At 48.4% G+C, this 22,812-nt stretch overlaps 1 protein-coding gene across 1 annotated transcript in view; it reads left to right on the top strand.

The window, feature by feature from the left end:
- Positions 1-2,687: 2,687 nt before the first annotated feature.
- The window catches only part of MFAP3L (microfibril associated protein 3 like), a 52,341-nt gene continuing 32,216 nt past the window's right edge, over positions 2,688-22,812 (top strand). Inside the window, exon 1 of the mRNA XM_005209798.5 lies at positions 2,688-2,850. The gene's annotated coding sequence lies outside the window, so the exon portion shown is untranslated. The remainder of the gene's footprint in view (positions 2,851-22,812) is intronic.

Here is a 22,812-nt window from a genome sequence, read left to right as displayed (position 1 = left end):
CTGTAACAAGGAAAATTAGAAAATATTTGTACCAGAATTTGTTGCATGCAGCTGAAGCTGCTCAATGCAACAAAACACAACGTGCAATCTTGAAAAGAATTTTTTAAATTAATGAAGTTGAAATATTATAGGGGTGCATAAATCTATCATTCACTAATTAAGCATAGTCTTAATGAAGACAGAGAGTGTCCACAGGAGCTTGTGCAGCCATGCTGCCTCGGTTCAGTGGAGATGAAGGAAAATAAATCAAGGTCAGGTGTGTCAGATGGAGACAAAGCATATGGAACAGGCAAGGTGCCCACCAGGAAGCCCTGGGAAAGTCAGAGAACACCCAACCTGTGCTGGGTGTTGAAGAAGTAAGTCAGCAAAGGGGTGAGCAAGACAAAAGGAGGCACAGGAAAGCTACAGGAACACAGAGGTATGACTTTGCATGGTAAGTCACTGGGATGGGGGACATACTAATTCAGAGAGGGAGCTGGGGGCCAGTTCATGCTTAAACTCGGACTTTATCCTGAAGGCACTGGGAATCCATGTAAGAATTTTTAGCAGACATATTGAAATACAATTTGCTTAGAAAGAAGAGTGTGTGGAGACAGGATGGACTGAAGAGATCACTAAGGGAGTATCCTTCTGGAACGTGGTTACTCTGATTGATGGCCAAGATCATGCGACTGAAGAGGGTGGGGCAGGTGGTGGGTCTGCCCCCAGCGACGTCTACCGGCAAGTGAGTGGGCCAGCAACTAGCTAGACAACAGGGGAAAGTGGATGAGGACTCCAGGACAACATCCGTAAGGGTGTACAGCTGAGAAGAAGGGTACCGGTCACCGAGCTAGGACATGAGGGTGAGGGGCAACCACAGCTCACCAGTTCTGCTGGGGACAGGCCGGGTGCAAATTCTCACCCATAGTCTCCCAGGCTAGACTCTTCGCGCTGAGGACTGCCAAGGAGCCTGGGCAAGCTCAAGAGCAGGGCTCAGGAGGCAGGGACAATGACGGGGGAGAGAGGCGGGGACCCCAGCACAAGGTAGGGCTCTGAGAAGTACCAGCGTAAGTAAGCTTCCCAAGAAGTTCTTTGCCTGCGTGACCTTCCACGACAGGTGGTGTCTCCTAGGACGCTGGCGCTGCCCTGGGACCGGACGAGGGGAAAGTGATGCCGCCCCACATAGGGGACCCCACCATAGCGCAGAACCTGGTGGGGCCAGCGCTCCCGGCTCCCCGCATCCCACCCCAGACGGGAAACAGGCCTCACCCCACTGACCTGAAGGCATCTCTCTGGGGTCTTTAGTTGATGCCTCTCCAGCCTGCAGACTCTCCTCGCTGGAAGCTCTCCATTTCCGTCCTCTCCTCCGTAACCGTGACCCAAGAAGTTCCCACGCCCACCTCAAGTTCGTCCAAGGTGGCCGAGCGCAGTCCTGCAGGGCCCTGGAGAGTGTGGGGTCTCAAAGGAAGACCTGTCTGAAGACAAAGAGGACTATCATATTGCAAAATGACCTGAGAGTGAGGACAAGGCCTTAATGTTTGAAAAACCAGATGACAATGTCGTGTCCTCGTGTGGTTGTCAAAGATGCTTCCTACCCTGGAGACGGGAATGAAGGGTTCAGGCTTCTTGAAAGAAAAAACCAGCCGAAAGTTCCTGAGGTCATGAAAGTAATGTTAAAATAGGGTTTCTAGGTCCACTCGCCCGTGAGCCAGACCCCCTCCACGCCCGGCGCGGCCGCTTCCCGCGCACCTGCGCCCGGACCGCGCACCTGCGTCGCCCCTGTGCGGCCGGATCCAGAGGCCCGGCTGCGTCCAGACGCGGCGGCGAGCGGGCGAGCATGCTCAGTCGGGTCCTGACCCGCTTCTGCGGCCGGGCCGCGGCGGGAGTCGGGACGCTCGCCCGCGAGGCTCACAGGGGACGGGGAGAGAGCGGCGTGGGGAGAGCCGAGCAGGGTCAGCCTGCCCTCGTGGGGCTCCAGCCCGGCGAACGTCGGCCCCCGCGGCGCCGTGAGAAGTCCGCCGCGCCGGGTTTTCGCCGCAGCCCTGGGGGCGGGACCCGGGAAGCTGATGTGGGCGTGTCTGGGCGTGGCCGCCGCGGCGGGGGCGGCCCTAGAAGGAGCCTGGTCCGGGTCCCCGCATAGCGGGGTCCGGCGGGTCTGCAAAGAGGCGAGCTTGCAGAGCGAGGCCGGGCCGCTCAACTTCTGCAGGCGCCTTGGAAAATCTGTCTTTCTTACTGAAAAAGCCCCGCAGTGGTCACTAGAGAAAACTTAGAAAGTACAAGTAGTCTAGAAGGAGGTCTAGAATCCCGAGCTCCGGCTCAGAAGCCGCCGGTTGACGTCCCGCTCCTGCGGCTCCTCGCGGCCGCACAGGGTCCCTGCAAGGGTAGGTGCAGGAGCGGTGCAGCGTCGCGTGTCCAACGCGGGTCCCCAGCCTTGAGGGCGGGAGCCCGGGACTCCCCCGGGACTGCCAAGGCCGCACGGAGCCGGCACTGGACCGGGACGGCCGGGCGCGGGGTCCCGCCGGGGGTCCGCTAGGACCTAGGGGCCACGCCCCACCTCCCAGCCCTGGTCCCTCCCCCGCGGGCCTGCCCACCGCCCCCAGCCCCGCCGGTCGCCCCGCCCCGCCGCGCTGCAGCGAAGACCCGGCGGCGCCGCGGCGCGCGCACTGGGCATGCTCCGCCCGGCCGCTGGGTTCCGCTCCGCTCCGCTCTGCTCTGGGAGGCTGGGCTCCGGGAGGCTCCGCAGCCCGCACATCAGCCGGCGCGGGGGCAGGGACAGCCGCCGAGAGGCTGCGGGCGTCGACACGGCGTGGCTCCCGGGCTGGCCATGGCGAGGAGCGCACGGCAGCCGCCGGAGTGGCGAGGCGGCGTCAGGTTAGCCGGGTTAGCTGGGCGCCGGCGGGCGGGGCGCGGGCGGTGGGGAGCCCTGCACCGCGTGGTGGCCGAGTCGCCGCGGTAGCGGCCGCCCAACTTTGGGGTGCTGGGGCTGGAGGAGCCCGCGAATGGGGCTGCGCTCTGGGAGGCGCCCGGGTCCCCGCAGTGGGCTCCAGGGTCGCAAGATGTTGCGGGATCCCAGAGCAGCGGTGTGGGGACATCGCGTCCCAGGCTCGTGTCGTAGCCCTCCCATGGCGAGGAGCACGGTGTGCACCGCGCGCAGCCGAGGAGCCGGCAGGTCTCGGAGGAAAGGGGACGTCAAGCCACGGTGGGGCCTTCGCCGATTCCGGCTGCCCGGGTCACCGGACCTTAGTGACCGGGATGGGGGGTGTGCACTGTCCTGGGCCCCGCAGCCCCGAGTGCTGGCGGCGCATCCTGGTGCCGCAGGAAAGCGGGGAGCTATGCGCTCAGGGAGCCGCCGCCTCCGCTGGAGCTCCCGGAGTTTGTCGCATTTGACTCCATAGCAAGTTGACATCGAATTGCTTCATGGCGTGGAATGGGAAAACGTGCTTCATAGGCTTAAAAAACAGAGTAATTGCAAAGCCGATTTATTTTAAGCTCGACCATTAATCCGCCTTCCAGTCCAAAAAAAGAGAAAAACTTGAGCCTGCAAGATTTATAAAGAAAACTAGCAAAAAGGAAAAACAAAATGTTTGTAGGTGCGCACTATCTGCTCACAGTGTAGAAAATAATCTGTTATGGTTGAATTGTCATTGTTTTTCAGAAGTTGGGTTACTGTAGCCATCTTTATTGTGCGGTATTTTATACGTATAAGAACTTGGAAATACCGGTAGTGTGGCAGAAGCACAGTGTTTTTTTTTTATAAAGTTTTCTCACTTTTGTTTCTAAATGAAACATGTTTTCTCAGTTGCTACTATGCTGAACATAGTAAAATTGTTCAGGATGAAATGGAAGATGGGGGAAAAAATGTTTTCAGAAAGGAGTAAGTTAGAACAATGTAGTTCTACTGGGCTTATAATTTTCATGACAAATGCAGTTTGTAGGTCCCACCACAGTTTTTGCTGGTTCTTGAAACATTTGGCACCATTACTACCCTTATGGTTACTGGATTTCGGGAGCAAGGAAAACAATCCTTATTCCAGTGGGGAATAGTTCTGCCTCTAACTAAAGTTCTGATTCTCAAGCTGGTGGCCAAAAGCACCACTTAGTGGATACAGTTGTTTTATTTATTAAGCGTGTTACAAAACATCTGCTTTGTGCTCTTTATAGATTCTAGTAGACTTTTGAGGTGCATTTGCTTTTCATTGGTTGTGAATAGCTTTTAATGTTTGTTCATGGGTGAGATGGTGCCAGCTCTCATTCCAGATGCTCTAAACCATTTCCCCATGCGGGCTGTGTGCCCTGCCTGTAGGTGACTGAGATTTAATAACAAGAGCATTTGACTCCATAGCAAGTTGACATTGAATTACTTGCTTCATGGCATGGAATGGGAAAAATGGGAAAACAGGTTGCAAGTGTCCAGACCACAAGAACAGCAACATGCTGACTCTTTCTGCAAATTAGACCTGCAATTCTTCATTTTAGTCAAAAAGTTTGGTTGGTGGTGTTCATTGCTCCTAAACATTTTTCTTAATGTGTTTGTAGAAAATTTTAGAAGTTTGAGAAAGAACCAAGTCAGATATTGAGAAAATGTGCTTCCCCTTTCTGTAGAAGTACATCCAGTTCAAAATCTCCTGTGTATATTACATACATGTAAAGCTTACCTGGTATGATGGGACTCGTGTTCTCAGGCTGCTTCCTAATACCAAATAATTATTGTGGCGAAGTTGCTTTTAACCCACAACACAGTAGTCAGATTTGGTCAAGAATCATTTCTTAGAATTCAGAAGTAGTGTATGTGCCCAGTCACTAACTTGTGTCCGACTCTGTGACCCTGTGGACTGTAGTTCCCCAGGCTCCTTCTCTGTCCATGGGATTTCTCAGGCAAGAATACTGGAGTGGGTTGCCATTCCTTCTCCTTGGGCAGAAGTAGTGCAGATAATAATTCCCCAATGCAGCATCTAACCAAGTATTTGGTGTGTGGCTCGCCCTTTTCTAGCCAAGCCCAGGAGGACATTTGACAGAACTTTGTGATCTGTGGCAAATCACAGAAAAGTTAGAGAAGGGCTTCCCTGGTAGCTCACTGGTAAAGAATCTGCTTGCCAGTGCAGGAGACACGAGTTCGATCCCTGATCTGGGAGAATCACACGTGCCTTGCAGGAGACACGAGTTCGATCCCTGATCTGGGAGAATCACACGTGCCTTGGAGGAGACACGAGTTCGATCCCTGATCTGGGAGAATTACACGTGCCTTGGAGGAGACACGAGTTTGATCCCTGATCTGGGAGAATCACACGTGGCTTGCAGGAGACATGAGTTTGATCCCTGATCTGGGAGAATCACACGTGGCTTGCAGGAGACACAAGTTCGATCCCTGATCTGGGAGAATCACACGTGCTGTGCGGCACCTGAGCCTGTGCTCCACAACTGCTGAAACCCATGTGCCCTAGAGCCTGTGCTTTGCAACATGAGAAACCTCTGCAATGAGAAGCCTGTTCGCTGCAACTAGAGAAAAGCTTGTGCAGCAATGAAGATCCACCACAGCCAAAAAATAAATAAATAAAATTATAAAGTTAGAAACAGCCTTAGATGCAAATGGTTGATTTTAAGTTTGCTGGAAAACCTCCCTGGAATAGTTAAAGGATTAAAGGGCTTGGTTGATGATGTGATAAGGACCAGTGAAGAGCTGTCAGAACTAGTTTCTAAGTTATACTCAGCACAGAAGCCCTGTGTGTTTATTGGTCTTGCCTCTACCTGAGGTCTTTACTCTTTAAAACATCACATTCATTTTTTCTCCCCACCATCTTTATAGTCAAGCCCCTAAGGCTGCAGAAGTGAGTAAGACATGGTGATTCACAATCTAGTCAGAGAGACAGGCTTGAGCACAAATAACAAGGTAAGTGCTGCCCAAGAGGCATCTGAACCAGGAACGGAAAATGTGCAGGAAGGAGGCCCTTGGGGTGGAGGGGAGGAGGCTTCATGATAATAGTGATAATAATAGGAATGCCTGAGGAATTGGATAGGCGTCTTCTGGCCGGAAGTGGGCTCTCCAGACAGACAGACCACCATGATGGTAGTTAAGCCAATGCCCTCCCTCCCTGCCCAAGATGTCCACTTCTGGACTTTGCAGGTGTGATTAGATGGAGGGTCTGGAGATGGAGACATTGTTCTGAGTTATCCAGTGGGCCCCATGTCATCACAAGTGTGCTTACAAGTGGAAGAGAGAAGCAGAGTGTGTGTGTGTGTGTGTGTGTGCATGCTCAGTCACGTTTGACTTTTTTGCGACCGCATGGACCTGGTGGCTCAGAGGGTGAAGCGTCTGCCTTCAATGCAGAAGACCCAGGTTCAATCCCTGGGTCGGGAAGATCCCCTGAAGAAGGAAATGGCATCCCACTTCAGTATTCTTGCCTGGAGAATCCCATGGACAGAGGAGCCTGGTGGGCTACAGTCCACGGGGTCGCAAAGAGTCAGACACGACTGAGAGACTTCACCATGGACTGGAGCCCACCAGGCTCTTCTGTCCATGGGATTTCCCAGGCAAGAATACTGGAGTGGGTTGCCATTCCCTTCTCCAGGGATCTTCCCAACCCAGGGACTGAACCTGAGTCTCCTACATCTCCTGTATTTCAGACAGCTTCTTTACTGCTGAGCCACCAGGGAAGCCCACTCAGTGTCAGATGCGTGTGAGGAAGACTCGCTGGCCATTGCTGCCCTTGAAGATGGAAGGGCCAGGGAACGAGGAGGGAGGTGGGGGCGGGACAGCCTATGGAAGCTGGTGAAGGTGAGGACACGGATGTCCCTCCCCCACCCCCTGCCAGTTCCTTGCTTAGCCCGTCCTGACCATGTGGAACTTTTCACCTGCAGGATCGAAAGATAACAGGGGTGTGTTCTAAGTCACTAGGTTTGTGACTTGGTGCCTTAGGAGGGAGCCCAAGAAAGGTCATCTGACCGTACACGAGGAAAGGTCTGGTGTGATGGGATCGGGAGCTGGGGCAGAGGAGTTTGGATTTCATCATATTCTTGATAAATATGGGACATCACCTAAGGACTTTGAAACAGGAGCCTGTGACAGACAAACTGCTGCCATTTTATCTTCCTAAACCCCAGGATTCACAGGGCAGTTCGACAAAGGGTGTGTAACCGGAGGTCATCCGTGGCAGTGGGGAATCTGGAACCAGTGTGTCGTATAACTCAGTTCTCCTCTTTAATCTGAAATGGTCTTAGTATGCATGTGTGAAATTAACAGCTTAAAATAGGACTTCCGTGGTGGTCCAGTGGGTGAGACTCCTTGCTCCCAACGTGGGAGGGCCTTAGCTTCACTCTCTTGTCCAGGGAACTAGATCCCACACGTTGCAGCTGAGAGTCCACATGCTCCAACTAAAGATCCCGAGTGCAGCACACAAGATGGAAGATGCCATGGGCTGCAGCTAAGACCCAATGCAGCCAAAGAACTAATTTTAAAAAAGAGCTTAAGAAAACTTGCATTCACAATTCATTAGTACAGGAAGAACGGAGACAGTAAAGCAGTGGAGTGGTCACATTTTGACTATTTTGTTTCTGTTCGTTGTCCTCTTTTTTTATTAAAGTATAGTTGTACACTATGGCACCCCACTCAGTACTCTTGCCTGGAAAATCCCATGGACGGAGGAGCCTGGTGGGCTACAGTCCGTGAGGTCGCTAAGAGTCGGACACGACTGAGCGACTTCACTTTCACTTTTCACTTTTCATGCATTGGAGAAGGAAATGGCAACCCACTCCAGTGTTCTTGCCTGGAGAATCCCAGAAACAGAGGAGCCTGGTAGGAGGCTGTCTATGGGGTCACACAGAGTCGGACACGACTGAAGTGACTTAGCAGCAGCAGCAGCATAGTTGTACACTATTATATAAAGTACAGGTATACAATACAATGATTCACACTTTTTTAAAGGTTGTGCTTCATCTGTAGTTATTGTAAAATTTGATTGTGTTCCCATATTTTACAGTATATCCTTGTAGCTTATTTTGTTATTTAATTTTTACAGTGTTGTGTCTCTGCTTACAACAATGCAAATCAGCCATAATGATACATATTAATACATCCACTCCCTCCTGAGCCTCCCCTCCCCGCTCCACCCCTCTAGTGCGTCACAGAGCGCCAGACTGAGCTTCCTGTCACTGTCCTCCCAACAGACAGCTGCTCTGCTGAATACACACGGAGCACAGCAGACATGAAGACATGAGTCTGTGGGCAAGTCAGGTTGAACGTGCTACCTTGAGGCGATGCCAGGTCACTGGGCCAACTCTGACCAGTGGGCAGGAGCTGTCTGTCATGTCATGGGCTCATAGGGACTCCACTGAGAAACTGCTACCCCCATCAGCAGTGTTTCTGTAGGCTCTGCATTTGCTGGGGGGCAAGTGACAGTTATCATACCAGGCACCCTAACTTACGGATTTAAATGTTAAGAAATCCAATCATTCTTTCCAGTCTCTTTTATGTACAGTCTCTTTCACGTACAAGGGCTTAATATCGGTCCTGTAAAAACCTGTAATTGGGGTAAATTTACATCTCTGTGTGTCTGGAAAACCAAATCTGAAGAAATCTTCTACCTTAGGTGTGACAAGAGTAGCTCCAAGTTGAAACGGAACTGCATGTAGAAAAATTAGTAAGGGAGAACAGATTTTTCCAACAACATGGTAAAGGAAGCCCTGTGCTGACAAAATCCAATCCTAGGACCAACACTGAGACGTGATCGAAACTTACCTTAATGGAAACACAGCTGTGAATCTACAGTTTAGCTTCCATCTGCATAACTTTGTAAGGTTTATACCTGGACTTCCTTAATTGAGTATAAAAATGCACTAACTATTATTTTACACTGCGCAGGACAAGCTCAGTATAAGCTGTTCTGTCTTGACGCTCCTCTCCCTTAGGCTCTGGGATACAGGTTTGTCATTCTCTAAGGGTTTATCTTTCCTTTGCTGGTTTCTAACACTTCCCTGGTGGCTCAGATGGTAAAGCGTCTGTCTACAATGCAGGAGACCTGGGTTCGATCCCTGGGTCAGGAAGATCCCCTGGAGAAGGAAATGGCAATCCACTCCAGTGCTATTGCCTGGAAAACCCCATGGACAGAGGAGCCTGGTAGCCTGGTAGTCCATGGGGTTGCAAAGAGTCGGACACGACTGAGCGACTTCACTTCACTAACCTTACTCCTCTCGTCATGAGGTCCATTTTGTTCCTTCTGGGTGATCTATTTTTCTCCATGACCATACCAGTCACCCACACGCCAGTGTCCCCAAATCTCTGCCTTCAGATAAGCCTGTCTCATCCATTCACTGATTCATCTCAGCAAATATTGATAACCTGAGAGCTTATAATCGAGGGGAAGGACAGCTGTGCACAAAGATGATTGCAGTGCAACTGTGAGGTTCTGGGTGAAGCTCAGTGAGTAGAGGAGTGTCTGGGGCTATCTGGGAAGTCCTGGTTGGCTTTGAACCGAGACTTGAGGGCTGAGTAGGGGGTTCCAGGTGTGTGAGACTGTGGAAGGCAGCACGTCTAGAGGACACGGGTGCTGAGAGAGCTCTGAACAAGGCTATAGAGGCTGGCAGGCAGGAGTCCGAATGGAGGATCCTGTGTGTCCTGCCATGGACTTCAGTTTTATACTAGTGGCGGGATGAGGACCTGGAGGATGTCTGAATCGGATCTCTCAGAGTCAGCCCGCTTCAGCAGCCCCTCAGTGTGTGGACTGCAGGCAGGCCGGCAGGACGGGATCCATCAGGCAGTGCTAGTCAGGAGTGAGCGCTTAAACCAGGAGGAGGGAGGAGGCGCATCTGTCAGGTGTGTGCAGCTGCTTCTAGAGGGATTATGGGCCACGAGACTGGTTTAACCAGACGGAACTGAAGCTGATGGGAGCAGAGCAGGAAAGCCCAGGTTAGTTAGTGTCGCTCAGTCATGTCCCACTCTTCACAGCCCCATGGGACTGGAGCCCACCAGGCTCCTCTGTCCCTGGGAATCTCCAGGCGAGAATACTGGAGTGGGTTGCCATTCCCTTCTCCAGGGCATCGTCACACCCAGAGATGGAATCATGGTCTCCTGCATTATAAGCAGATTGTTTACCATTTGAGCCACCAGGGAAGCCCCAGGGCTGTAGTCAGAACTGCATTACTGCAGGGTACAGACTTCCTAAGCCAGGCAAGGGAGAAAGAAAGAAGGGATTAATTCTCTGGTGATTATCCAGCTTGGTTGGTCAGTTTTCATTCCAATGCCAAAGAATGCTCAAACTCCTGCACAATTGCATTCATCTCACACACTAGCAAAGTAATGTTCAAAATTCTCCAAGCTAGGCTTCAACAGTATGTGAACAGTGAACTTCCAGATGTTCAAGCTAGATTTAGAAAAGGCAGAGGAACCAGAGATCAAATTGCCAACATCCGTTGGATCATTGAAAAAGCAAGAGAGTTCCAGAAAAACATCTACTTCTGCTTTATTGACTACACGAAAGCCTTTGACTGTGTGGATCACCACAAACTATGGAAAATTCTGAAAGAGATGGGAATACCAGACCACCTTACATGCCTCCTGAGAAATCTGTATGCAGGTCAAGAAACAACAGTTAGAACTGGACATGGAACAACAGACTGGTTTCAAATTGGGAAAGGAGTTACATCAAGGCTGTCTATTGTCACCCTGCTTATTTAATTTATATGCACATGCCGGGGTCCAGCCCTGGCTGATCCAGGGTATTCGAAGCGGGGATGGCGTCGGCGACCTATTTATTTAAATATTTTATCAAAGATATAAAGAGTAATAGGATGAGGATAGCTCAGTAGGAAAATTCAGTGGAGAAAAGAGGCTGAGTAGCTTGGTTTACGCGGGAGACCAATAAAACTTCAAGACAAGAAGTTTGCACCACTTACGTAGGCCGCAGGTGTCCTTCAGTTCTCCCGAAGGAGAGGAGACACTGAGGCCTCCCCGGTCGGATCCTAGAAGCCCAGGCATAATTAGTAAGCATGGTGGGTTCCGTGCTCCAGATGGAGACTCAGCCAGAGTGAGAGAGAGAGAGACATGGGGAGACCAGTATTTTGAGAAACTGATCCCAATTCTTTATTTTCCATGGTCTACTTTTATACACTGAGATGTTACGCAAAAGTCACGCGGGGTCAGCAGTCCTGACTTTTATCAAAGTCAGGTGCTTCATACAAATGTATACAGAGGTCTTAGGGGTGTTACATCATCTTCTGGCCAGGGGGCCTGCTGACAATTTATGACCCTCTCCTTGTGACAGCGGTCAGTCAACCAGGACACTTATTTCTCCAGGGGTGATTATTCTCAAAACAGACGCCACCCAAATAAAGTTACATTCCTACAGGGTGAGGGTATAGTGGGTTTTAGTTAAGGAAAGAATTTACTTAGCCTAAGGTCTAACGTGATTAATATCAAAGGTTAATACTTATTTCTTCTATATATTCATTAATGTGTGTAAGGGCAGGGGATATGGAGACTTAGCAACAAACATTGGCTCAACAAATGAAAAACCCTTCACCAACACAATTTCTAATCAGCCCATTATGCTTATACTAATAGTTTTCTAACTTTTCTAAGGAACCTGTTTTTAGAAGGTTTAAAGCATCTTGTGCCTCTCACGGTTGGGAGGCTGTGAGCGATCACATGTGGCTGGACAAGCCTGTCAGGCAGGCCAGAGAACCTTCAGAGGAGTTTGTAGGTTAAAACACTCTTATCACACCCAGGAATTATTATTAACTGGAGCTCTAAGTTAACTCCTTCTCTGAAAGAGGTGGTGGGGGACAGCCCCCCATAAAGTCAGAGGTGTAGGTGAGCACAAAGTAGTAAAGTAGGCAGGCTCCGGTTACGGGGGTAGATGCTCAAGGATTTCCAGGGGGACTCCTGAGGCTCGATCCTGCCTTTGCGTATGTCAAGCCTCCGTCCTCATGACCTTTGCCATGGGCGGAGTACCTCAGTCTGGCCCCCAACATGCACAGTACATCATGAGAAATGCTGGACTGGATGAAGCACAAACTGGAATCAAGATTTCCAGGAGAAATATCAATAACCTCATATATGCAGATGATACAACCCTTATGGCAGAAAGCTAAAAAGAACTAAAGAGCCTCTTGATGCAAGTGAAAGAGGAGAGTGAAAAGGTTGGCTTAAAACTCAACACTCAGGAAACTAAGATCATAGCATCCAGTCCCATCACTTCATGGCAAATAGATGGGGAAACACTGGAAACAGTGACAGACTTTATTTTGGGAGGCTCCAAAATCACCACAGATGGTGACCGCAGCCATGAAATTAAAAGACGCTTACTCCTTGGAAGAAAAGTTATGACCAACCTAGATAGCATATTCAAAAGCAGAGACATTACTTTGCCAACAAAGGTCCATCTAGTCAAAGCTATGGTTTTTCCAGAGTCAGGTATGGATGTGAGAGTTGGACTATAAAGAAAGCTGAGCACCAAAAAATTGATACTTTTGAACTGTGGTGTTGGAGAAGACTCTTGAGAGTCCTGTGGTCAGCAAGGAGATGCAACCAGTCCATCCTGAAGGAAATCAGTCCTGAATATTCATTGGAAGGACTGATGTTGAAGCTGAAACTCCAATACTCTGGCCACCTGATGTGAAGAAGTGACTCATTGGAAAAGACCCTGATGCTGGAAAAGATTGAAGGCAGGAAGAGAAGGGGATGACAGAGGATGAGATGGTTGGATGGCATTGTGGACTCAATGACATGAGTTTGAGTAAACTCTGGGAGTTGGTGATGGACAGGGAGGCCTGACGTGCTGTGGTCCATGGGATTGCAAAGATTCAGACAGGACTGAGCAACTGTACTGAACTGAACCGATTATCCAGCTTCTGGTCAGAAGTCTGGGGCTTTCCAGGGAGACTAAAAGGAAATCAGTGTGGGTAGAATTCCTAATTCTGGATTTAGAAGGTGACTCTTTTAGAAACTGGGAAAAGGAAATGCCAACCCACTCCAGTATTCTTGCCTGGAGCATCCCATGGACAGAGTCTGGCAGGCTGCAGCCCATTGGGTCGCAGAGAGTTGGACATGACTGAAACGACTGAGCTCTGTGCTCTGTTAGACACTTGGCTGAAGTTGCTTCTTTGTCATCAGTGGGAAAGAGGAGGCTTGCTGGGCAGATGTTTAAATAGTGTCCCAACCCTTTCCTTCCATTGAGGATTTGAGGTGGTTGATGGTTTGAGGAAAAGTGTAAGGGAATCGTTTGCTCCTTAAAAAAAAAAAAATCAAAGAATTGGAGTCGGTACCCACTGACAGAGCTGGAGGTAGCAGACTGGGGTTCCTTAAAGCAGTAAGTCTCCTATAAGAGATGGGACATGATTATTTCCATGCCTGTCCCTTTACAGAGGAGCCTGGTGGGCTACAGTCCACAGGGTCACAAAGAGACATGACTGAGCAGCTAACACTAACCTGGGCTTTCCTGCCCCCACCTCCCCCTCCCGCCTGCCGCTTCCATCTCTCTGGTTAAACATTGTGGTGGACAGTCTCTCTGCCCTCAGTCCCTCTGGAAGGGGTCGTCACACAGCTAACAGATGCTCCAACCACACAGGAGTTATGATGCCTCTTCTCCCTTCTGCCCACATGGCTGCTGTGTCCAGGGCTGTGCCTGATTTAAGTGTTTCTCCCTCTGATTAACACTTTCCCCCTACTTTCTTGAATGTGCCAAGAGCTCTGTGACATTTGTGGCAGTGGGGACCATCCCACGTTGGCCCACTGACTCCTTTGTCTACTCTAAAGGGGTAGTTGTGCTTTCTTAAAGGTAATCAGATCAGATCAGATCAGGTCAGTCGCTCAGTCATGTCTGACTCTTTGCGACCCCATGAATCGCAGCATGCCAGGCCTCCCTGTCCATCACCAACTCCTGGAGTTCACTCAGACTTATGTCCATCGAGTCAGTGATGCCATCCAGCCATCTCATCCTCTGTCGTCCCCTTCTCCTCTTGCCCCCAATCCCTCCCAGCATCAGAATCTTTTCCAATGAGTCAACTCTTCGCATGAGGTGGCCAAAGTACTGGAGTTTCAGCTTTAGCATCGTTCCTTCCAAAGAAATCCCAGGGCTGATCTCCTTCAGAATGGACTGGTTGGATCTCCTTGCAGTCCAAGGGACTCTCAAGAGTCTTCTCCAACACCACAGTTCAAAAGCATCAATTTCGGCGCTCAGCCTTCTTCACAGCTCAACTCTCACATCCATACATGACCACAGGAAAAACCATAACCTTGACTAGACGAACCTTTGTTGGCAAAGTAATGTCTCTGCTTCTAGATATGCTATCTAGGTTGGTCATAACTTTCCTTCCAAGGAGTAAGTGTCTTTTAATTTCATGGCTGCAATCACCATCTGCAGTGATTTTGGAGCCCAGAAAAAGAAAGTCTGCCACTGTTTCCACTGTTTCCCCATCTATTTCCCATTAAGTGACGGGACCGGATGCCATGATCTTCATTTTCTGAATGTTGAGCTTTAAGCCAACTTTTTCACTCCCCACTTTCACCTTCATCAAGAGGCTTTTTAGTTCCTCTTCACTTTCTGCCATAAGGGTGGTGTCATCTGCATATCTGAGGTTATTGATATTTCTCCCGACAATCTTGATTCCAGCTTGTGTTTCTTCCAGTCCCGCGTTTCTCATGATGCACTCTGCATATAAGTTAAATAAACAGGGTGACAATATATAGCCTTGATGTACTCCTTTTCCTATTTGGAAGCAGTCTGTTGTTCCATGTCCAGTTCTAACTGTTGCTTCCTGACCTGCATACAAATTTCTCAAGAGGCAGATCAGGTGGTCTGGTATTCCCATCTCTTTCAGAATTTTCCACAGTTTATTGTAATCCACACAGTCAAAGACTTTGGCATAGTCAATAAAGCAGAAATAGATATTTTTCTGGAACTCTCTTGCTTTTTCCATGATCCAGTGGATGTTGGCAATTTGATCTCTGGTTCCTCTGCCTTTTCTAAAACCAGCTTGAACGTCTGGAAGTTCACGGTTCACATATTGCTGAAGCCTGGCTTGGAGAATTTTGAGCATTACTTTACTAGTGTGTGAGATGAGTGCAATTGTGTGGTAGTTTGAGCATTCTTTGGCATTGCCTTTCTTTGGGATTGGAATGAAAACTGACCTTTTCCAGTCCTGTGGCCACTGCTGATTTGCTGGCATATTGAGTGCAGCACTTTCACAGCATCGTCTTTCAGGATTTGGAATAGCTCAACTGGAATTCCATCACCTCCACTGGCTTTGTTCGTAGTGATGCTTTCTAAAGGTAAAGAGCCCACTTTCTCTGGCCCTTAGCAGGAGAAGGCATTGGAGTGAAGACGGCCGTAGGGTTTGGCTCCAAGCTTCACCCAGGTCTTCACTCTGGGTGTGCACACCCCAGGATGGCCGTGGAATGGCTTAAACTTCCAGCAGCTGTGGAGCTTTCTCGCTTCTCAGATGCTGTTGTTAGTTTCATCCTATAGATTTCTGTTCCTGGACTGGGTGGAAGGAAGGCTTTTGTCCTTCGGGGCTTGGACAGCCCTAGGTGTTGGTCTCTGAGTGAGTCTAGCTCTCATTAGACATCCCAAAGATAACCTGGCTTTTGAAATCCATTTTAAAATGCTTTTGAGGAACTTGAAATTAATTTCCAGAAAATGCTTGAATATTGCTAATCCTCTGCTTTACTGGGGGCTGGGCTTCTTCCCCTGTATGTCTGACCCCAGGACCTCTGGTAGGCTTGACCCTTCTGCCTTTGTAGCGGGTCCATCTCTTCCTTTCTCTGGGTTCTGGTTATCTCCTCTTCCTCCACTGGAGTAATGGATCTCTGTCCTCATCCTTTATCATTGCTCCTAAGAAGCCCTGGACTGAAGGAGCGCCTTGATATGCTGGCATTCTCAAGATGAGCATGCACAGCAGATGCATTGCATGTTGTTGATGCTGATTCAGTGGCTAAGTGTGTCTGACTCTTTGTGACCCCATGGACTGCAGCTTGCCAGGATCTCTGTCCTTGACTTTCTCGGGGAATTTGCTCAAACTCATGTCAGTTGAGTTGGTGATGCCATCCAACCATCTCATCCTCTGTGTCTGCTTCTCCTCCTACCCTCACTCTTTCCCAGTGTCAGAGTCTTTTCCAATGACTTGGCTCTTGCTGCATGAGTCCTGCTAAAATGTACTGTGAGGAAGATGTTTGTTTTTAATGGGTGGGCCACACCCTCCTGGCTAAACCAAGCCATCGCTCCTGCTGGAAAATTCTCCTGTCTCCATTTCTTGCCCTTCAAGTCCTGGCCAACCCCAGTGAACATTCTGGGACCTTTCCAGCTGGTCTTTCTCTAAATTTCTGCAGTATTTACTCAGTTTAGCACTTAATTATGTATTGCTCTGTATACAAGTATCACCAAGAATATAAGTGCCTTGAGTGTAAAGATCTGGTCTTAAGAAATTTCTTAAGCCCCAGAGCAGTATGAACTGATAACAGTGGGCCTCCTAAATACTTTGAGTTCCAGTTGTTTGAGATGACTGAGTCTTAATTGTTTTTATCACTGAGAGGAATCTAACTGCCCACCTGACAAGTCATCGAGAACACCTGGAGAGTGTGCTCAGCCTAGCAGGGCCTTCTCCCGTTAGAGCCTAGAGAGGCAAAGCTTCCTTCAGAGAGTGCATTGTTGCTGTTCAGTTGCTCAGTCGTGTCTGACTCTGCAATACCAGGCTTCTGTGTCCTTCACCAACTCCCAGAGCCTGCTCACACTCGTCCATTGAGTCAGTGATGCCGTCCAACCATCTCATCCTCTGTCGTCCCTTCTCCTCCCACCTTCAATCTTTCCCAGCATCAGGGTCTTTTCAAATGAGTCAGCTCTTCGCAGCAAGTAGCCAAAATATTGGAGTTTCAGCTTCAACATCAGTCCTTCCAATGAACACCCAGGACTGATTTCCTTTAGGATGGACTGGTTGGATCTCCTTGCAATCCAAGGGACTCTCAAGAGTCTTCTCAAACACCAGGGTTCGAAAGCCTCAGGTCCTCGGCACTCAGCCTTCTTTATGGTCCAATTCTCACATCCATACTTGACTACTGAAAAAACCTTTGTTGGCAAAGTAATATCTCTGCTTCTTAATATGTTGTATTGATTGGTCATAGCTTTTCTTCCAAAGAACAAGCATATTTTAATTTCACGGGTGCAGTCACCATCTGCAGTGATGGTGCAGATTTTCTTGGAGCCCAAGAAAATAAAGTCTGTCACTGCTTCCATTTTTTTCCCTGTCTATTTGCCATGAAGTGATGGGACTGGATTCCATGATTTTAGTTTTTTTAATGTTGAGTTTTAAGCCAGCTTTTTCACTCTCCTCTTTCACCTTCATCAAGAGGCTCTGTAGTTCTTCTTCACTTTCTGGCATAAGGGTGGTGTCATCTGCATATCTGAGGCTATTGATATTTCTTTGGGCAATCTTGATTCCAGCTTGTGCCTCATCCAGCCTGGCATTTCACGTTCTGTACTCTGCGTATAAGTTAAATAAGCAAGGTGACAACATACAGCCTTGACGTACTCCTTTCCCAATCTGGAACCAGTCTGTTGTTCCATGTCTGATTCCAACTGTTGCTTCTTGACCTGCATACAGGTTTCTCAGGAGGCTGGTAAGGTGGTCTGGTATTCCCATCTCTGTAAGAATTTTCCAGTTTATTGTGATGGAAAACACTAAATCCACGTTTTCGACTTTTCTTCTGGTATTTTTGTGAAGATAATTTTCCACAGTGTCACATTGAAACACACTTAAACTTTAGGGAAGATTGACCTTAAGATATATGCATTGAACTCAGCTAGAAGGTTATTCTGGTTCAAACGCATTTTGGAAATTATTGCTCTATATCCAAAATTTTAAAACAATAACTTAAAAAATATGAAAATATTTAAAAATCACCATTTGAAAATGGCAGTCACGGCAGTTTGGCCATTAGTGGCATTTACCCAGTGTGCCCTGGCCGTGACCTCTGACCCCCAGTCACTGTGGCCAGGTGGCAGGAGCCCCAGCCAGGGCCACAGGGTCCGCGGGGCCTCCCTGTACAGTGGGCAGCTTGGCCTTGGCCTCTTTCGTTGTCAGTGTAGACAGATCTACACGGTCCTTCCCGTGTCATAGGGTCATGGCAAGGCTCTAAGAGGTAGTATCCGAGGGTGTGTCTTATAAATCATAAATGCCGGATGAGTATAAGGGATGTTGTTTTCATACTGTGAAGAAGAATTGAATCTAGTAGAGTTGGAATTACAACATCTCTTCTGTCTTTGTTAAGACCTGGTTCTTAGAGCCTGTTAAGAGCACTCATGTGACCACTTTGTGGCAGCGGGGCTGGTAAGGAGAATAAAAGCTTTCTAACTGCTCTCTGCAGTTATAAGCATATTTTCTCAAATAGATGAGATTTTATTCTGATGAAGGAAGACTCCCCAGGTGATCCAGTCCCTCTGCGGTAACTCTCAATGGCACTAATCAGACACCAGGGAGACCAGGAATGAGGGGTGGTTTCGACTCTGTGAAATATAAATGCCATTTCCTCAATCATAGGTACGTACCAGAGTCCCATAAACCTCACTCACCTCGCAGGCCTGAGTCCTTGGCCCTGCCCACGTCCAGGGGCTCATGGGCAGTGCCCTGCCTCTCCCACAAGTATATGTTGATGGCTGAGCTCTAGGGAAGCCACGATTTATGTTTTAAACTTAGATCTGTGGTAAAGAATGGGCACAGTTACCTAGAATTCCTAAGAAATGGGTGGAATTTGGAGGAAAGCAGGGTCTGCGTGGATGCCCTGTAAGGTGTGTGTATGTGTGTATACTCACTTGTGTATGACCCTTTGCAGCCCTACCCCATGGACTGTAGCCCACCAGGCTCCTCTGTCCATGGGATTTCCCAGGCAAGAATACTGGAGTGGGGAGCCATTCCCTTCTCCAGGGGATCTTTCCGACCCAGGGATCGAACGCGTGTCTCCTGCATTGCAGGCGGATTCTTTACCACTGAGCCATTTGGAAAACCAGTAAGGTAGTCTATCAAAAGGAAGAGCTCAGAGGCAGCTGGCAATCTGGTGTTTTGTCCCACTTAATTTCCTGCAGGAGGACCTTCGTCTGCAGACTGACACCTCCCAGCTCCCTCCCTCCACAGCACAGCCACACCCCTGCTTGTTGTGGTCACAGGATGGTGGGTTTGGAGAAGAAATAACCAGCCATGCACCCCAGTCAGTGGAGAAACCCCCCTCCCCCACCCAGTCCACACGGGGCATCACCATTGACCAGTGGGAGGTCGTCCATGTACAGGCAGACTGGTTGAGAAAGGGGCTTTCTCTGCCACAGCCTTAAGTGTTTACTATGTATGCCAGAATCTGAGAAAATCTAAGTGCACAGTCTCTTCAAGCCTGAACATCATATTTAGGAAGCAGGTTAAGAATATTGGTCTCTGGTTTATGCAGCCTGTCGGGGGAGGAGGCTACCCCTCTATCAAGGCAGAGCACTGGACTCGTGGGCAGGGCTCAGGATCAGCACATCCATCACGCATCACTCCTGAATGTGGGCACCTCTGCCTGTTGTTCCAGGCGGGAAGGCAGTTCTGGCCTGTGGAGACGTCTAGGCTCCCAGATGCGCCCCAGCTCCTGCCTGGTCTCACTTTGCACGGAGGAGCTTATTTACAAAGTACATCATGAGTGTCTTGAAAATGGACTCACAGTGAAATTAAACAAGGAAGGATGGAAGGTCAGCTGAAGCTATGCTGTAGATTAGCCAATAAGAGAAAATTAATTGCTCTCGAATGAAAATTTGAATCTCCCTATAGCAGCATGCGTGCATGCTCAGTCATCTCTGACTCTGTGCTACCCCATGGACTGTTGCCCCCCAGGCTCCTCTGTCCATGGCATTCTCCAGGCAAGAATACTGGAGTGGGTTACCATTTCCTTCTCCAGGAGATCTTCCCACCCAGGGATCAAACTGACGTTTGATCGAATCTCCCTATATACACTCTCCAAAGGATAGGAAGAATGTTTTGAAAGGACATAATTTAGTTTCAGGTTTGTTTTTTTTTAATAAGTAGAAGGAGAATCTGGGAAAACGCCTAGTGATAGAGACAGGAGGAGAAAGTGAGAAACAGCTCAAGATGCTTCTGTACCAGCTTTAAGTCTGATAAGTGATCTGATCATCACGGGGTCCGAGGTGAGAGAAGAATGCCAACGCAGCATCCTCACCTTCTGTCCACCTCCTGCCATGCTTCGGGAACAGGTTTGGCAGCACAGTGCACCCCCTCACCAGTGGTTGATCCCATTTGTATTCAGTCCCCAGGTCTGGTTTATTCCCTGGACTGTCAGATTTCTGAGGAAGTATCTCTCTGATCAAGTAATGATTTTCATTAATTGGGCCCCAAACTGTTTTAGCCTGATCATTTGAAATGAGAATTCAAAGATGTAAAATACAGGCCAAAACATCAATAAACTCTTCTGAAAGATACTCTTGTGATTAGAACAGCCCTCAGTGTCTGTCTCAGCTGCCAGAACAATGAAAAACTACCTTTATGGAGCCAAGAGGTTTTAATATGTTATCAGATCTGATATGGGCATGGCTTTTTATCCTGGTTTGAAGCCACTAAACTGTGTGTCCCCAGGCAGTCTCTTACCTTCTTTCGTCTCTCTGTCTTCAATTCAGTTCAGTTCAATGGCTCAGTCGTGTCCAACTTTTTGCGACCCCATGAATCCCAGGACACCAGCCCTCCCTGTCCATCACCAACTCCTGGAGTTTACCCTAACTCATGTCCATCGAGTCAGTGATGCCATCCAGCCATCTCATCCTCTGTCGTTCCCTTCTCCTCCTGCCCCCAATCCCCCCCAGCATCAGGGTCTTTTCCAATGAGTCAGCTCTTCACATGAGGTGGCCAAAGTATTGGAGTTTCAGCATCAGCATCAGTCCTTCCAATGAATATTCAGGACTGACTGGTCTCCTTTAGAATGGACTGGTTGGATCTCCTTGCAGTCCAAGGCACTCTCAAGAGTCTTCTCCAACACCATAGTTCAAAAGCATCAATTCTTTGGCACTCAGCTTTCTTCACAGTCCAACTCTCACATCCATACATGACCACTGAAAAAACCATAGCCTTGACTAGATGGACCTTTGTTGACAGAGTAATATCTCTGCTTTTTAATATGCTATCTAGGTTGGTCATAACTTTCCTTCCAAGGAGTAAGTGTCTTTTAATTTCATGGCTGCAGTCACCATCTGTGGTGATTTTGGAGCCCAGAAAAAGAAAGTCTGACACTGTTTGCACTGTTTCCCCATCTATTTCCCATGAAGTGATGGGACCAGATGCCATGATCTTCATTTTCTGAAGGTCGAGCTTTAAGCCAACTTTTTCACTCTCCTCTTTCACTTTCATCAAGAGGCTTTTGAGTTCCTCTTCACTTTCTGCCATAAAGGTGGCATCATCTGCATATCTGAGGTTATTGATATTTCTCCCGGCAATCTTGATTCCAGCTTGTGCTTCTTCCAGCCCAGTGTTTCTCATGATGTACTCTGCATATAAGTTAAATAAGCAGGGTGACAATATACAGCCTTGACGTACTCCTTTTCCTATTTGGAACCAGTCTGTTGTTCCATGTCCAGTTCTAACTCTTGATTCCTGACCTGCATATAGGTTTCTCAAGAGGCAGATCAGGTGGTCTGGTATTCCCATCTCTTTCAGAATTTTCCACAGTTTATTGTGATCCACACAGTCAAAGGCTTTCGTGTAGTCAATAAAGCAGAAATAGATGTTTTTCTGGAACTCTCTTGCTTTTTCCATGATCCAGCGGATGTTGGCAATTTGATCTCTGGTTCCTCTGCCTTTTCTAAATTTGGCTTGAACATCAGGAAGTTCACGGTTCACGTATTGCTGAAGCCTGGCTTGGAGAATTTTGAGCATTACTTTACTAGCCTGTGAGATGAGTGCAATTGTGTGGTAGTTTGAGCATTCTTTGGCATTGCCTTTCTTTGGGATTGGAATGAAAATTGACCTTTTCCAGTCCTGTGGCCACTGCTGAGTTTTCCAAATTTGCTGGCATATTGAGTGCAGCACTTCCACAGCAGCATATTTCAGGATTTGAAATAGCTCAACTGGAATTCCATCACCTCCACTAGCTTTGTTCACAGTCATGCTCCCTAAGGCCCACTTGACTTCACATTCCAGGATGTCTGGCTCTAGGTGAGTGATCACACCATCATGATTACCTTGTGTTAAAAAACTAAAACAAACAGAAATCTCCACCAAAAACAAAAAAACCTTTGAGAAGAGACGCCCAGGGTTTTCCAGACCTAACATTCTTGTTCTGTGAACAGATACATGCAATAGACCTGTTTTTATCTTGCCTGACAATTGTCTTAGGTGAAGATCCCGTAAAGAAGGGAATGGCAACCCACGCCAGTACTCTTGCCTGGAGAATCCCATGGACAGAGGAGCCTGGTAGGCGACAGTCCATGGGGTCGCAAAGAGTCGGACACGACTGAGCAACTAACACTAGTGGAAAACCTTTAATACTGTTCCTTTTCTCTTTCTCCTTTTCTAAACATTATATTTATGAGTTTTATTTTATATGACTCCTACTTTATTCCTCTTTTTAAAATATTTATTTATTTTAAATTTATTTGTTTTTTAATTGAAGGATAATTGGTTTACAGAATTTTGTTGTTGTCTGTCAAACATCAAAATGAATCAGCCATAGGTATACATGTGTCCCCTCGGTCTGGTACCTCCCTCCCACCTCCCACCCTTTCCCACCCCTGTAGGTCCAGTTTGGGTCCCCTGAGTCATACAGCAAATTTCCATTGGCTCTGTTTTACATATGGCAGTGTATGTGCTTCCATGCCACTCTCCATG

The sequence above is a fragment of the Bos taurus genome, chromosome 8, assembly GCF_002263795.3.
Source record: "Bos taurus isolate L1 Dominette 01449 registration number 42190680 breed Hereford chromosome 8, ARS-UCD2.0, whole genome shotgun sequence".
Classification (NCBI taxonomy): domain Eukaryota; kingdom Metazoa; phylum Chordata; class Mammalia; order Artiodactyla; family Bovidae; genus Bos; species Bos taurus.
This window is presented reverse-complemented; position numbering and strand designations above follow the sequence as displayed.